Raw genomic sequence first — 16,730 nt, forward strand, 5'->3', positions numbered from 1 at the left:
TGCGGGACTGCGAATTCGTGATTGTTAGGAACGGCCATCAAAGCCTATCTGTTTATTATTATTTGAATTTTCTGTTGCTCCCTATCACACTTCACGCGAAAGACGGAATGGTTTCTTAGAGACCGGATTTGCTGATTACTTCAGCCTATCGACTGCTATGTCTCTAACATCAGTGTGGGTGACCAATACGGAAAAAAAGCACGTAGCAGTGTTGGTGTTCATTGAGTGGCTATTGGTGTTTGCCCTGCAGTTGTCAGAGGCTGAGAATTCCTGCCTCCTTCGTTACAGTCGGTAGGATTTCGAAGCGCTGTTTTAGTCTCTAATCCAGATTGCTGTTATCACTACGTTCAAATACCGGAGTGTCACGTTACTTGGTCTTATGGTGTCAGAGGGAACAGAAGACAATAGATTGAGGAATAATAGCATGCTAATCAACAAATAGTGGGAAGATAGAATGATAATGGAAGATGAAAAATAGCTTGCAAGAGACGGTAAACTAAAGCAATTTGATGTAAGTGCGTAAGTTGCTTTAAGTATTCCTCCCACATGTTTATCACCCGACGTTCAACACTAGAAATCATTTTTCTCTTAGTCTAGGTAGGGTTAACGTTGTCACGCCGGGATATAGTTTACTTCACTCACTTTTAATATAACCCCCTCACTCCTGAGATTAAAAAAACGCAGGAAATATTTCTTTGCATATTTTCCAGTAATCTAATAAACAAGCATGACAAAATGCAAAAGTAATGTTTTTCTGATAATTCACTAAGGCACAAATGGAGGTCCGCAAATGAGGATCTCAAGTCCCTCCTGCTTTGGATTTTCTTTTTCTCAGCTTCAAAAAAACATTTTATTCAGCAATACATACACTGAAGCGCCAAAGAAACGTACAGGAATGCGCATTCAAATACGGAGATATTTAAACAGGCAGAATATGGCACTGCGGTCGGCAACGCCTATATAAGACAACAAGTGTCTGGGGTAGTTCTATCGGTTACTGCTGCTACAATGGCAGGATATCAAGATTTAAGTGAGTTTGAAAGTGGAGTTGGAGTTGGTGTACGAGCGATGGGACACAGCATCTCCGAGGTTGGAATGAAGTTGTGATTCTCCCGTACGAACAATTCACAAGTGCGCCGTGAATATCAGGAATCCGGTAAAACATCAAATCTCCGACAGCGGTATATAACCTCCAACAGAGGTTTTTCTTGATGCCCTAAAACAGCTTCACAAATACAAGAAAATGCAAGAAAATGACTGTTATACAATAATTCTTGGAAAGTAATAATTTGCTATTAAGTGAAGAAGTCTTTACGGTACTTTTATGATAAGCTTCAAAACAATTCTTTTTCATAATACATAAATACTCTGCATATTTGATGCACATGTCTCTTATCTTGGAAATGCATCAGGTACCCTGCATTTCGAGGGATTCCTTGACTCAACAAATTTTGGTAGTTGGCCTACATTTTCAAACTTAATTCCCGCAAATGGTTGCAGCACAGCTCTTCTTGGCTTCCTATTCACACTTTTTACATCATCTACATCTTCACCGTCAGAGGCATTCACGAACAAAGACGTCCTCTTCTCTTAACTACTGACACAACCACTTTACGTTCTTATTGTTTACTAGACAGTTTCATCAGGCTCAGCAGGACAACCTTCAGCCAGAAACGAGAATTCGTCATCTTTCCAATTAGATAATTTCGCTTTGCTGTTACTAAAAAGAGCTTCTAACTGCTCATCAGTAAATATTTCATGTTTTGCTGTAGAGTGTAGAAACAAAAGTATTCCATAGCCGAAGACCAAAATGAAATTAGCAGATCTGCATTATGATCTGAGGTTCACGTAAGAGGACCTCATAAAATGGGTTATTTCTTAGTAACGAAAGAAAATTTACACAATCTGAACTCACAACATCTAGAAGAGTTAGGGAAATGATTTACGGAAATTTTTTATATGTAGAAGTCAAAAGTTTCTCCGTACGGCCAACTGTAAACTAATACTCGAATCATACCTCGCAAGGTCTTGCGTCCTGCTTTTAAACCTAAGAACTAGAAGGCCCACACTCTTGGACCATCGGTCTATAAGCGGAAAACTATACCTTCTTAGGGGGAGAAAAGAAGGAACGAAGGTCACTATGTGTGGACTGAGGGAACGAGGAGGTTAAAAGTGCATAAACATGTAGTTGTCTACATGACCAGTAAATCAGATCATTTCACTGCCTAGAATAGTCATCGGGAATGCACTTATGCACTTTCTTAATTTTCCGAGATATTTCTGATTATTTCAATTTCAGAGTTATGATATGTTTATTATTGTTTGGAGATCAATGATATGCATGCCCGTGCGCTTCATTGACAAAAATCTAATCTCTGAATAAACATATTTCGAAGAATCGTTGTATAATTTTCTACATCTGCATCCACACATTGGGAGCCACAGTCAAATGGGTACAGAGGGTACTTCCCATTAGATCACATTTTAGGATGTCTTCCCGTTCCATTCACGAATAGTGGGCAGAAATTTTGGCAGTTGAATTGCCTCTGTGTTCGCTGTAATTAGTCTAACCTTGTTTTAGCGATCCCTTCGGAAACGATACATAGGTGGCTGTAGCACGAGGGTGTCCTGAAAAGTAATGTCTTCAAACTTTTAACTCTGTTCTCAGTTCCGGTTTAGGTATTACATATCATGCATAACACCTCGTCAAGTTCCCCACTCGACTGACGCACGTTGAAACCCTCTGCGGCTAGAGGGCTCCAACTTGAAGCGTGTAACTTGACAGTGTATACCTTAACCATTATACAGGGTGATTCAGACAGAATGTCACATAATTTGGGAGGTGACTCTACATGTGAAAATAAACCAATTACGTCCAATGAACACGTGTCCGATTTTCGATGATTACAGAACTGGAGCGGCTTGAAGCCTACACACTTCCATGAATGAATATGACGACAAATGTGAATATTACTTACCGAAATACTGTGTAGGCGCTGTGGTGGACAGAATAATGGTGGGGACATTCTACAAGAGGTGTCCAATAAGTACCCCACCCGTCTCAATGCACTTTCCAGCTCACTGAAGGATATTTTGTGTTGCACATCGAGCATCATCCCAGTGGGCTTCAATACGGGCAAAAGGGTAGGCTGGTTGGTTGGTTACATGCATGTTAGGAGAGGACCAGAGAGTGAGATCATCAGTTCCATGATCGAAGGTGGCAGAAACCAGGGGTAGAACAACACAAACAGCGCAGTCCAGTCAAACGGAAAAAGGGCAAACAAAGAAGTAAAAGGGACGTCTGTGCAGTAGAAAGAGGAGAGAAAAGGAGGGGGTGGGGATGGGATGGAGGGGCTATAGTGAGAGCAGGGCCACCACAGAAATGCTACGTGCGTTGGGGCCACACAGCCACTGCCATGTCCTGATATCTGTACGACACAACAGGGACAACACTAGGGGAAGAAGACACAAGAAAAAGGGGAAAAATGTCCGAAAGACCAGACAATACGTAGGGAAAAGGGGAGGAGGAGGAGCAAGGCTGGTGTGGAGGCAAGGCCAAGGTCTCCATAACCATCGCCAACGCCAACGCAAATCGATGGACTCCAATTCTAAAGAGAGTTTGAAGTATTTAAACCTGTGAGTACAAACCAATTTCATGAAGAAAACAGAAGAAAGACATAACCATACAAGGGTTGTCCGCTAACACCTAACACAAGGAAGGCAGGACACCATATTTAGTGTGAAGGGCCAAAACGACGAGACAGTCCAGCAAAATATGGATCACTGCTTCTAGCAAAGGTGGGGCAGCTCATAGTGAAGTAAAAGATCAGGGGTCAACTTAGTATGGTCAATACAAAGACGTCAGAGGATGGTAGATCCCTATCAGGAGAAGCAGAGGGAAGAATGCATATGGTGGGAGTCCCTTTGATTGCATGAAGTTTATTGGACGGTAGGTAGCCTCCCAAGAGTCAGACCACGATTGAACAAAAAGGGATTTTACGTAAGGCTGCAAGTCCGTCCTCAGAGGGATTATGGAGAATGGTGGATAGATGGCTACCCCACATGCAATCCAGACGATCAGCAAATTCATTATCCAGGATGCCCATGTGGCCACAAACGCCAAGGAAATTAACCAAACAAGCAGCATCGCAAAGATCAGATAGAAAGTCGTGGATGGCAGAGACCAAGGGGTGATGGGGAAAACACTGAACCATAGCCTCAAGGCCACTCATTGGATACATACATAAGAAAACGGGTAAGGAAGGACCGTTTCATAAAGTTGATGGCCCAATAGATGGCTATCAGTTCCACAGTCAACACACCACACACAGCAGGCAAGAGATAGTGTTCCGTGCTAACAGAAAGTATGATGGCATATCCAAAGTGATATTTAGATTTAGAGCCATCAGTGGCAACAGTGGCATCCTGAAACTCCCATAAGAATGGGAAGAACAAACAATGGAGAGTTTAGGACTTTGGAAGAGATGCATCCAAACTGGGTCCAAAGAAGTCAAAAATTTTCAAATGTGTCCCTAGACTTAACAGGCTACTTAAACGAACATAAACTAACCTATGCTAAGAAGAACAAACACATCCATGCCTGAAGGACTCCAACCTCCGGTGGGAGGGGCCACGCAGTCAGTGACATGGCACCTCCAAAGAAATAACTAAGGGGGGGGGGGGGGGAGGAGGGATTGGCAGAGAATGTGGGGAAGAGGAAATTCAGGGCTGATGGAAATAGCGACAGAGAGAAACGAGGCAGAGTGCACCCAGTAAACCTAACTAATGGTGGGCAGTGTCTGGATGATATAAAGAATAGAATAGAAGGGGTGACTAGGGGAACCTGGATAGTGATGGCACAGGAAACTAGGAGCTGGGACCGGTGATTCAAAAGGCAAGGGATCCCAGCATCAAGAAGAAGCCCATCGACAGCACTTGTGCGAAAGTTGAACCACTCTCATAAAGAAAACTGAAGACAGACGTAACCATGGAAGGGTCATCTGCTAAAACCTGGCACAAGGAAGGTTGGAGGAGAACCAGTTCAAAGAGGAGCAGCATGTTGGGAGAAGCTAATCCATAAACTTGACAACCATAGTCCCTATCAAGACAGTTGTCTAATATAGGCAGAGAAGGGTCAAACAATCTGCTCTCCAGGAGGTGTGGACAAGGAAGTGAAGGGCATTGAGTTTATGATAGCAGCCAGTCTTCAGAAGCCGGATATGGCGCAACCAAGTAAGCTTGTTGTCAGGAAGAAGACCCAAGCAACGGAGCTGGGGCACCACAGTCAGGTGCTAGGTATCGAGGTAGAGCTCCAGCTCAGGGTGGTCTGTAGCACGGCGACAAAAATGCATCACTCTTGGCTCAGGAGAGAGTGTACACATGGAAGCGTGCCAGATGGCACGCTAGAGCTGTCGTTCCACAGAATTCACCAAGTGAGGGGCTATCCCAAATGCTAAATAACATCCACATACAGAGCAAAGGTGATCAACTGTGTAGTGGAGCCATAAGTCCATTAATAACAATGAGGAAATGAAGGAATCTTTATGAAGCCCCGTGGAGGGTCATTCTCCTAGGTCTGCTGAGAGCAGAAAACAGTGTCAACCTAAGTTCAAACCGACCAGTGGGACAGAAACTGGCGAATAAAATCAGGACGAGGCCCTAAGACCCTTCCCGTGTCCTGTGCCGTATTCCCCTGTCCTCTCTCCCGAACTCGCTTCCATCCAGTCTCCCCATTGGCTAGAGCGCTCGAGCCATGTCTTCAAGCCAATTCAACCACACAAACATAATGAAACACATTCGAAATACTGGATTTACATTTAAATAACTTGAAATTAAATAAATATTCCTACGGCTGGATCATAAACATGCTCTAACACTCATTATTAAATACATAAACAAATTAAATAAACATATATCACAGGAATAGAAACAAATTAGGCCTGTAACCTAATGTCTCTGTGTCTTCTAAACACAGCACATATTTGATCAATTTCGTCATGAATATTACATATCGGATATAAACAAAGACATATATTAATAAATGTGTTTATGAACAAGCTGCTACGGTTTTTTCGTGTAACTATGGAGTACTTATGGCTTGAGGCGATCGATAGTAATCGGTCACTTTGACCTCCAATAACTCATGTACCATTAAAGTTACATACCTGCACTCTATACTAATTTAGGTTTACACTAATAGCTTTCTAAAGACACGTCGATTGACAAAATCGGATGAACCGTTTAGATTTTGGAAATTCATTGCTGGGTGTTACTTGTATAATGTATTGTCAGATACTTAATTTGAAACTAATAAAGATATTGAAAATCTGATTACACCATCAGTATCGTCGTGCAAATAATGCTAATGTGCATGTTTCTTTTTGAGGTATTATGATTCATCTGGCTACTATTAATTTCTACATGATCTGTGAAATGTGTGGTTTCACAAAGTCCACCATCTTTCGCACTCCCGGCATTTCTCCTTCATTGACACAGCGTCACCATGGAATTCCCAGCCAGGTGGTCGTCTGCACCACGTATTCCGGCCGTTATGCGGCATCACGCAGCTGCTAACGAGCCGCGGATTGCTGAGCTGTCCGAGCAGTGGCCACGAACTCCGATCTTAAAATATTTACAGGGCGCCACAACTCACCCGTTACCCCACAATGTCACACCGACAAACATATGACGTTGACTTACTCAAATGCCAGAATAAAGCAGCTGGTATTGGTACAATTGTCCTTATGACCTTTCTGAACAGGCCAAACAAAATGAATACCCTTTCAAGACTGCACTGAAGTTCCTCATCAGTTTCAAGAATGAGAGTTCTATGAAAAATGTCTCTTTGAACCATATTCAAAGGCTGGTGAGGATCAATGGACAATATGATGTCAAAGATGGTCACAAAACATCAAGGGCTGAGGACTGGCCAACAGAAGAAGTGTTGATCAACAGCAAACTCGACCGAATCTTACTGAGAGAATCCGCTTCCCCAAACTTATCTTTGATATTGTCCAGAAGAAATAACGACTTAGTGGTGGTGAACGTGTCCCTGTCAGTTCTAGTGCAGACCAGGTAGTGGGGAAAGCCAATGAACCTTGCCCTCCTCCCAGTGCATAGCCAGCGAAGAGAAGGGCGCAGGGTCATAAGAAGCAGCATTAAATGATCCATTACCAATTGAAGAGATGGCCAGCGGAGTTTAATATGATTCATATGTAAAGTATCTGTCCTGACACCACCCATTCCGATCAGGAGCTATTCCCTTGGGTGCAGCCCAGCCACAGCGAGGGCTGTCGGGTACAGCAGACATTGCTTCCCTTGCTCCAGAATGATAAGCAACGACTTCTATGCCTCCATGACGAGACAACAGCTCAGGTATCAGAAGTCTGACCCCTGTGTCGTCAAGGGTCTCGGCCAGCTGAGTACATATATCCCCACCACACAAACTGGCTACATGTGCTGGTGACATAGTGGGTCGGGGGCAGGGGGTCTACAGCAGGGAAAGAAGAGGAGAAGAAGGGGGGAGGGAGAGAAATCCATACTGTATATGCTAGAAAGAGAAAGTTCTTCCCAAAATTGCTCACATTATGGAGAGAAAATTTAGACGTGGAGATCAAAACGCAAAGGGAGACCTAAAGGCGTAAAAGGAAGGATGAGAAGGAAAAGGCAAGGAGAACAAAGACTGGAAGGAATACAAAAAATACAGATGGATTACCAAATCGACATAAGTAAGAAAACAGAGAGAGGGGAAGGAGGTGGGAGAAGGGAAGGAATGAGGACAGGGAGCTAGTGGGACGGGGAAGGAAATGCAGCCCAGGAAGGAAGAACAGGTAGCAGTAGTTCGGGACTCCATGTGTGCCACGCACGAACTAACGAAAGAACCGCGAGACTCCTGGTGGACAACTACATCGGCGATGCCAGTGACAAGTTCTTCACACGTATCCACCTTTATAACATACACGTCCCCCTTTAACGAGCCCCATATTCAGAACCGTAATGCGGCTAGGTCGTGTGATGTGGCAGCCCAGTTAATGGGTGTGTGACAGTCAATTTGCAGTTGAAGAGATGTGTTATTCAGATGCTGGGATACCTGTCTGGTACAGTGAATCGATGATGTATCATGTTGCTACATTTACTGTAGTTGCTCTAATGTCGCATCTTCCAAACGTGCAGGTAGGTTTCTATCAGGAAATGTGCAAATGCTGTTGCTGTCATGCGATTTAGTAGGAACACAAGCTCTTCACCAGATCACAAATCATATCACATCAGATGTTCAGTGAGAACCTAACTTAGAATCTTGTTTCACAAGTATCATGTGTGTGAATTGTGGGTGGTCATGATACCATTGTGTGTAAATGTTGCCTCATCTGTAAATGAAGTGTATTGCATGACGTCTCTGTGTACAGCCAACCATTTACAAAATTCATGTCTGCTTATTGAGTCACCTGGACGCAGGTGGATGCAGGTGTTGCATGGGCTTCACATGGGTATAAGCCATCAGAATGTAACGTACCCCACATTCGCGTTTCTGGAATATCGAGCTTACTGCTAATGCGCCGTGTACTGGCGATGTGACTCTGTTGTATCACTGCAATGATGTCTTCTCTTTCCTCAACTGACTGGACAGTCTTACGTTGTATGTTATGTGTATACTGAGTACTGTTCTGGATTCACATAAAGTTTGAAAAATCCTGGCAGATACTCTGGCACTGGGAGTTTGTCGATGAGAGAAACGTCTCTGGTATTGTCACATACACAAGAGCACTGTCATTACAGTAGCTGTACACAAACAACGTGTCTGCGTGTTCTGCATGCGTGAAAACATGTTGCTTGTTGGTATTTAAGCACACAGTAGACTTACTCAATTAAACAACACTCAAGCACGACATGCACACTACCTCGCGACTGCTGATTGCACCATTTGCATTATGGTCGTTCAGAATTTTGGAGAGTTGTCTCGGATATGAAACTGCAATGCGTAAACACGTTATCTTTGTTGCAAAAAGTTTTAATTGGATCGTAGATTTAAGAAGTGTTCTTTACTCAAAGGCATAAACTGGCTATCAAAATCTGCTACCTGTCTATCACTGAATGTATCCGGGGATAAACTTATTATTTGCTGAAACAGGTTTCATGGTCACCTCTTTGTTTTCCCGCAACCTTTTATTACTTAATGTACTTCTTGGAACTGATTATTACTCACTCTTTTCAACGATATTCATTTCAAAAATTGGCTTTCTCCGTGTTATTTTAATCCATTTACTGTCCTGAATTTCCCATCAGCTAAAAAAATAAGCTGTCAAAATGTAAGTTTTTACTTTATCTATTTGGTTAAGTACAAACCGAAATTGATTTGTCCGATGCAGTCCGAAGGTATTACTCTGTAATTCCCATTGTTTTTACTTGTGCTACACGTTATTGCAACCTACAATCTAAGGATACAATAAAATGAAATATTACGTACTTGCAAGCAAAACAAAACACTCCGAAGTTTAGTTCGTGCACCCAAAAACCCACTAGGAACAGATACCTTGTTGTCACTCCAAACCGTACTGTCGTTTAGATTCAAAATCCCGTAACTGGCCCTGCTCCTCCATAGGTCACATAGCAATAGTACGACAGATGCTGTCAGTAATGCTGGATTTCAAAAAGACCTCTTGTTCAATGCCATACACTTTAGATACTAGCAGGTCTTTCGCTAAAAAGTGGAAGTGACAAGAGAGGTGAACTGAAGTAATGGTAACTGCGCTGCACGAATGAAATAGCCTTGCAGTCACGTCGTGTTTAGAACCCTGGCTTGAATCTCTGTTTGCAACATTTAAGTAGTTGCACGAATTCAAGTGGACGTGGATCGAGACACTGCCTTTCCAGTGACAAAGTGTAATGTCCTTTACGACACTTGGTTCGTTTCAGAATAATTTATTTCGTGATGCAGTGCAGTGGTCTCTGCACAGAGCCGGGAATGTTTCTTCCCGACCGAAGACAATAATTGAATGAGAGTTTCGAGGAGAAACTTCGGGCGAAATAAAATCTTTGGGGGCCGACTGGCGCGCGCTGGAAGCACTTCCTGGCTCACAATTTACTTTAGATCAAGACATAACGACTCCGGGAGTTTTTACTGCAAAGTAAGACAGTTTCTTTTCATTCTGTGGCTGGCTAGTCTGATGCGGGCTCTTAATGGAAAATCTTGACTTTCCTCCAAAGCACTTATTTCTTATGCACACTGATGAGAATATTTCGTGAAGAAGTAGGTCGCTGTGTAGATTTAATGCAAACAGAACTCGAGTGCAAAAACCGAGCCTTGTACCCCGTTCTTTTCTGCGACGGAATCGGTGACACTTTAGAGAAGAAGGAAATCAAATACAAAAAAGAAAAAACAAGCCAAGTTAATGACTCGAAATATGTTTTTTGTAATATATAAGTTTTTTACTCACATTTGAGTCAGTCTTAACATTACATCCTTTTTATCTCTATTAAAGTCATAAAGTATATTGTAAGAGCAAAGCCATGAATATGAACGCAAATAGCAAACCTTTCTTTACGCCACTGATGATGTTATGTTTTCCTCATTGTCAGAACAACAGAATACTTAACGAATTTCGTCTTTTGCGTTCTTCACTTCTTAGTCATGTTTCCAGTTGAGATTACGTGTAGAATGTGAATCTTTAATGCAGTTTTTCTGGCAGAATTCGACGATATCTTTCGACCTGAAATTATATGCATCTCAGTAAGTCTTTCACTGCAACGTAGTCGATTAGGAACATCTTTTTTCATTTCATGTGGAATATCACTCGGGAGGATGAAAATTTATTGCATCGATTTGTTATAGTGTCCAACCGAAGTGTAACCACGAACGCTCAGAGATTGATCAGTATTGTTGGCGGAGTGTTTCTCGTCTGCAATGACTCGTTAAATAATAATGTGTTAACTTTGTTTCGCTACGTACCATTGTGACTTTACTGCTCTGATAACACCTGACCACCAGTGAAATGCGCGTATATTTCTAGTTCAAGTAAAGGAAAAGCTCACAACTTCACGAACGTGTATCGTGACGTAGTTCGGTTGCATTTAGACTACGGTAACTTAGTTAAGAATCAACGATGATCTAAGACACAGAAAGCTGCAAAGCAGGGTAAAAAATGCGTCCTGAATGACAATTTTAGGCATTATTGTTACATATTAACGCCAACATCAGCGTCGCGGTTGTGTGGAAGAAATTCCGTAGCGGTGCTGTCGCAAATACAAAATATAAAATTGTTTTCCAGCTCTCAGCTGATGAAGTGAATGAGTTTTCTTTTCAGACTAAGTCAATCCACCATCTTTCGCAACAGCCCACAAACAACATACCTAATATAGACACTTTCCATCTAATAAATGTTACATTAGACACAACAAGGGAAGTAATAATGGTAATCCTTTTTGAAGCGATAGTCAACCATGGTATCAGCATAACCATGACCGATAATTCTTAGGATCGTTCTTGAGATAGATATTCAATTTTTCTTTCGTGATTGGGATATGTCCCACTCAGCGGAAAACAAATATTGCCCGACTTATCGCTAAGAAGGAAAACCCATTACAATTTTGTGGTTTCCGACCAATTACTGTTGTTCCTTACTGTATCCAAAACCCTAGAACACATTGTTCCAGGTAAACTGAATGCTTACTAAAATTCAGCTTAGACGACGAATATAAGTCTGGTACTTGCAAATATGATACTACAGACTCTGCACTAATTAAGGCAATGAACAACATGAACTATGCCGTAGAAAACCTTGAAGCCACAATATTAACAATACTACACTGCAGCAATGCATTTGACGTCGATAGCTCTTACGCACTGACTAGCAAAATGCGACAGCTAAAACTTCCATAGAGCGCGCTGTACTGGTTGGAAAGCTACTTGAGAAATAGACAGCAACGTGTGGTCTATGGAAATGAAAAGTTTGCATGGAGACAAGTTCTCTCAGCTGTGCCACGGGGTTGAGTCCAGCGCCATTCTCGTTGTACGTCAATGGCCACTCGTTAGCTCTGTCCTGTAACTATCATTTATGTGGGAACGAGTTCCAGCTTTACTTCTACGTCTACGTCTGCATTTACATTTATATCTATAAGCCGCAAGCCAAGTTACGGTGTGTGGCAGAAGGTATCTTGTGTACCAATATCACTTCCCCGTGTCTTGTTCGAGTAGCACATGGCTCGCGGGAAGAACGATTGCTGAGAAACCACTGTGTGGATTCGAAACCCTCTGATTTTATCTTCACGGTCTTTTCGCGAAATATACGTAGGAGGAAGCAATATATTGGTTGAATCTTCTAGGAATGTACGGCCTCGGAAATTTAACAGTAAACCATACCGTGATGCAGAACGCCTCTCTCGCAACGTCTGCCACTGGAGTTTGCTGACGATTTCCGTGATGCTTTTGCCCCTACTAAATGAACCTGTAACGGAATGTGCAGCTCTTCTTTGGATCTTCTCTATTTCTTCTATGAGTCCTGGCTGGTACAGAAACCCAGATTGATGAGCAACATTCCACTAGTGGTAAAACGAGTGTTTTGTAAACTACTTCCTTTGCTGATGGACTGCATTTCTCGAATAACTTCCAATGAATCTCAATCTTACATCTGTCCTACTACCGATTAATTTTATGTGGTCGTTGCACTTCAGATCGCCCCATACGCATACTCCTCGAAATTTTATGGAAGTAACTGCTTCCAGTGATTGTTCTGAAATTCTGTTATAATAGAATAAAGAGTCTCTCTGTCTGTGAATTCGCCAACATGAAGATATCAACACTGCCATCGTCTAGATGAATGACGATCCGTCTTCCGTTTTCAGACGAGTGAAAAATTTCGAACTTCAACTCCATACCAATAAACCCCAAGTAATTTTAGTATGCTATCAGGAATCAACTGGTCCCGCATTACTGTCCTTCACGACAGTATTCAAATACTGTATCAAAAAACAGCGAAGCACTTGGGTGTAAGTTTCCATGGGGACCTCAACTGTGCGACAGATACTTTAGCCATGTGCAGGTAGACGTCTTCCTTCCAAAAGCTCCGGAGCATCTTTTCTCAGTATGTGAAACAGAAGCTCCTGCAGTCACATGCTGTACCGAACGTCCACTACTGCGGTGTAATCCAAGGCACGAGCAGTGTGGACAGAGATCTAATAATGTGTGCTTGTGTGCGTTACGTCTGAGATACCCGTCTGTTCGACCAGGTCACTGCTTCACACGCCCAGTTAGGATGGTTGCGGCCAAGCAAGTTACGTGTCTATCATACACTCTAATTCGTAGCTCCTCACTGTGCGTACACGCCAATACCTCACATCACAACGCAACGTCTCACTAACTTGCTATGTTAGATGTTCTAACCCACAAAAAGAAAACATTCGTGAACTTCACCAACATTTCTGCTCTCTGCCTCTGGAAGAAGTTATTTCGGACCCAGCGCAAAATTCAGTTCCTTGTTTGACCTAAGAAAAAGCTGCAGTACTTCATTATGACCAACATAGATTTCCTCTAACAAACTAAAATACACTTACGGAAAAAAATCGCAGCACCAAAAAATAATTAATGTAGAATATAAAATTCCACCCTTAAATGTGAGAGGAGGGAAGTATTTTAAATATCACTGACGCTGAGTGAGAAAAAATATAAGTTTTCTCAAGTTCTGGCTATATTTGGACAGTGGTAATAGTTAATTCTCAATCATACCATCGGAGCAACTTAATAGTTTGGGTCTTCAAATGGTTAAATGGCTCTGAGCACTATGGAACTTAACATCTGAGGTCATCAGTCCCCTAGAACTTAGAACTACTTAAACATAACTAACCTATGGACGGCACACACATCCATGCCCGAGGCAGGATTCGAACCTGCGATCGTAGCGGTCGCACGGTTCCAGACTGAAGCGCCTAGAACCGCTCAGCCATTCCGACCGGCTTCGGTCTTCACCATTCACAAGTAAGAAGTCGAGTGAAAGTAGAAAATTTCAACCACAGTTCATGAAAGTTCACACAATAACTTAGCTGCTTCATATGATGAGATACTCAACTCTGGTATCCTTGGCGGCTGTTGCTCCAGAAAGTCCTGAAATTCTGCTTACTGTTGTATTCATTTTTAAATAAAACACAGAGTATAACACTTTTCTTGTCATATATTGTGACCGATTGTCAAGGACATAGGTGGAATATACATGGGTCGACTGACAGCTTCCGAAAGATAATAATGCAGACTGACTTCGAGGCTCGTGGGCCACTTCCTCTCATGTAAAACAAAACAATCAAGTACATTATTGAGTGTAAAGTTTACAAAATAACAATTAAAAGTCATGAGATGATTCTAGTTACATACATCAAAAAGGGCTACATGTTTCCCTGCATGTTCTGATATTCAATTTGGAAAAATTCACTTAATTTCATATACGATTTCAATAAATTTATAGTACAGCAATTTAAATTTCATTTTAGTTAATTATAAACAGATTACTTTAAATAAAATATTATTAACAGTATTTCGGTTTGCTCTCAAGTTGTGCTATCATTTTAAATGATCACTATGAATAAACATTGCAGCTTTTAAGAAATAGGGGAGAGAAAAATTTTCAAGAATATGTGGTGTAATAGGACTGCACAGTTCATATCACAGAATTTCAGAGTTGGAGTATTAACAAATGGCTTATCCCCTTACTTGCTAATATACACTGAAGAGCCACTGAAACTGACACACGTGCCTAATTTCATATGGGTCTCCCGGGAGCGCCAGAAGTGACGCAACACGACGTGGCCTGGACTCGACTAATTTCTGAAGTGGTGCTGGAGGGAAGTGACAACATGAATCCTGCAGTTCTGTCCATAAAGGAGTCCAGAACGTTGCCAGGCATCCTAGATATACTCAACAATGTTCATGTCTGGGGAGTTTGGTGGCCAGGGGAAGTGTTTAAACACAGAACAATTTGAAACGAGACTCGTCCGACCAGGTAACATGTTTCCAGTCGTCAACAGTCCGATCACAGTGTTGACGGGCCCAGGCGAGGCGCAAACCTTTGTGTCGTGCAGCCATCAAGGGTACAGGAGTGGGCCAGCGGCTCCAAAAGCCCATATCGATGATGTTTTTGAACGGTTCGCACGCCGACACTTGTTGACGGCGCAGCATTGAAATCTGCCGTAATTTTCTGCAGGCTTGCCCTTCTGTCGCGTGGAACGACTCTCTTCGGTCGTCGTTGGTCCTCTTTTTGCATGATCTTTCCCCGGCCGCAGCGATGTCGGAGATTTGATGTTTCACCGGATTCCTGATATTCACGGTGCCCTCGTGAGATGGTCGTACGGGGAAATCCTCACTTCATCGCTACCTCGGAGATGCTGTGTCCCTTCGTTGCAGCGCCGACTATAACAACGCGTTCAAACTCACTTAAATCTTGATAACCTGCCATTTTAGCAGTAGCGACTGATATAAGAACAGCATCTCGCTTCCCACGCCCGGGTTACCGGGTTCGATTACCGGCGGGGTCAGGGATTTTCTCTGCCTCGTGATGGCTGGGTGTTGTGTGATGTCCTTAGGTTAGTTAGGTTTAAGTAGTTCTAAGTTCTAGGGGACTGATGACCTAAAATGTTAAGTCCCATAGTGCTCAGAGCCATTTTATAAGAACAGCACTAGACACTTGTTGTGTTATGTAGGTATTGCCGACCGTAGCGCCCTTTTGTGCCCGTTTATATATCACTACATTTGGATACGCATGCCTACACAAGTTTCTTTGGCGCTTCAGTGTATAAGACAAGGAAGTAAAATTTATATATCCTCGCTGCCGTCAGATGAGAGACCTATGCCAGAAAATAGTAATGTTGGTTAAATCTGTAAGTATAAAAATGTGCCTGGTTTAAGGTTACTTTTTTTCTGCGATATTTCCGAACATATTCACTGCGTCCCAAACCCACTGTGGATAAAATAACCATATGTTTAGAGGGAGGGAGGGAGGGAGGGAGGGAGAGAGAGAGAGAGAGAGAGAGAGAGAGAGAGAGAGAGAGAGAGAGAGAGAGAAATTTAATCTGAGATAGTAAACTTACTTGTATTAATTTATTAAAGGGCAGTTTGCTACTGGATCTGGGTATAGACGTAACAGTATAAAGTTCAGAAGGTTAAAAATTAGAGCTAAAAGACCTCTTCAGAGGATGCTGACATAGTAAGGAATTTCAGATCAGGATGGGTAGTTAGTCCCGTTTCAAAAAATGAAATTTCTGGAACACATTTAGTAACATATTTATGTGATAAACGTTGCAAGACACGGGTTAATGTAGACACGAGGTAAGCCATTGAAAAAGTGAAACGCTGGTACATTAATAACCGATGTAACCGCCAGAATGTTGACTGCAAGCATGCAAACGTGCATGCATTGTGTTGTACAGGTGCGAGATGTCAGGTGCGGGTTGGAGTTCCGTGCCTATTGCACCGGGTCAGTCAATACAGGGACAGTCAATGGTGGATGACGCTGGAGTTGTCCCCCGATGATGTCCCGTACGTGGAGACACAGCTGGTGATCGAGCAGGCTAAGGCAACATGTCAATTCTCCTGAACATGTTGGATTGCAACAGTACTATGTGGGTGAGCGTTATTCCTCTGGAAAATTCCCTCTGGGATGGTGTTCATGAATGGCATCACAACAATCTAATCATCATACTGACGTACAGATCTGCAGTCAGGGTGCGTGAGTTAACCAGAAGAGTGCTCCTGT

The sequence above is a fragment of the Schistocerca gregaria genome, chromosome 2, assembly GCF_023897955.1.
Source record: "Schistocerca gregaria isolate iqSchGreg1 chromosome 2, iqSchGreg1.2, whole genome shotgun sequence".
Taxonomy (NCBI): Eukaryota; Metazoa; Arthropoda; class Insecta; order Orthoptera; family Acrididae; genus Schistocerca; species Schistocerca gregaria.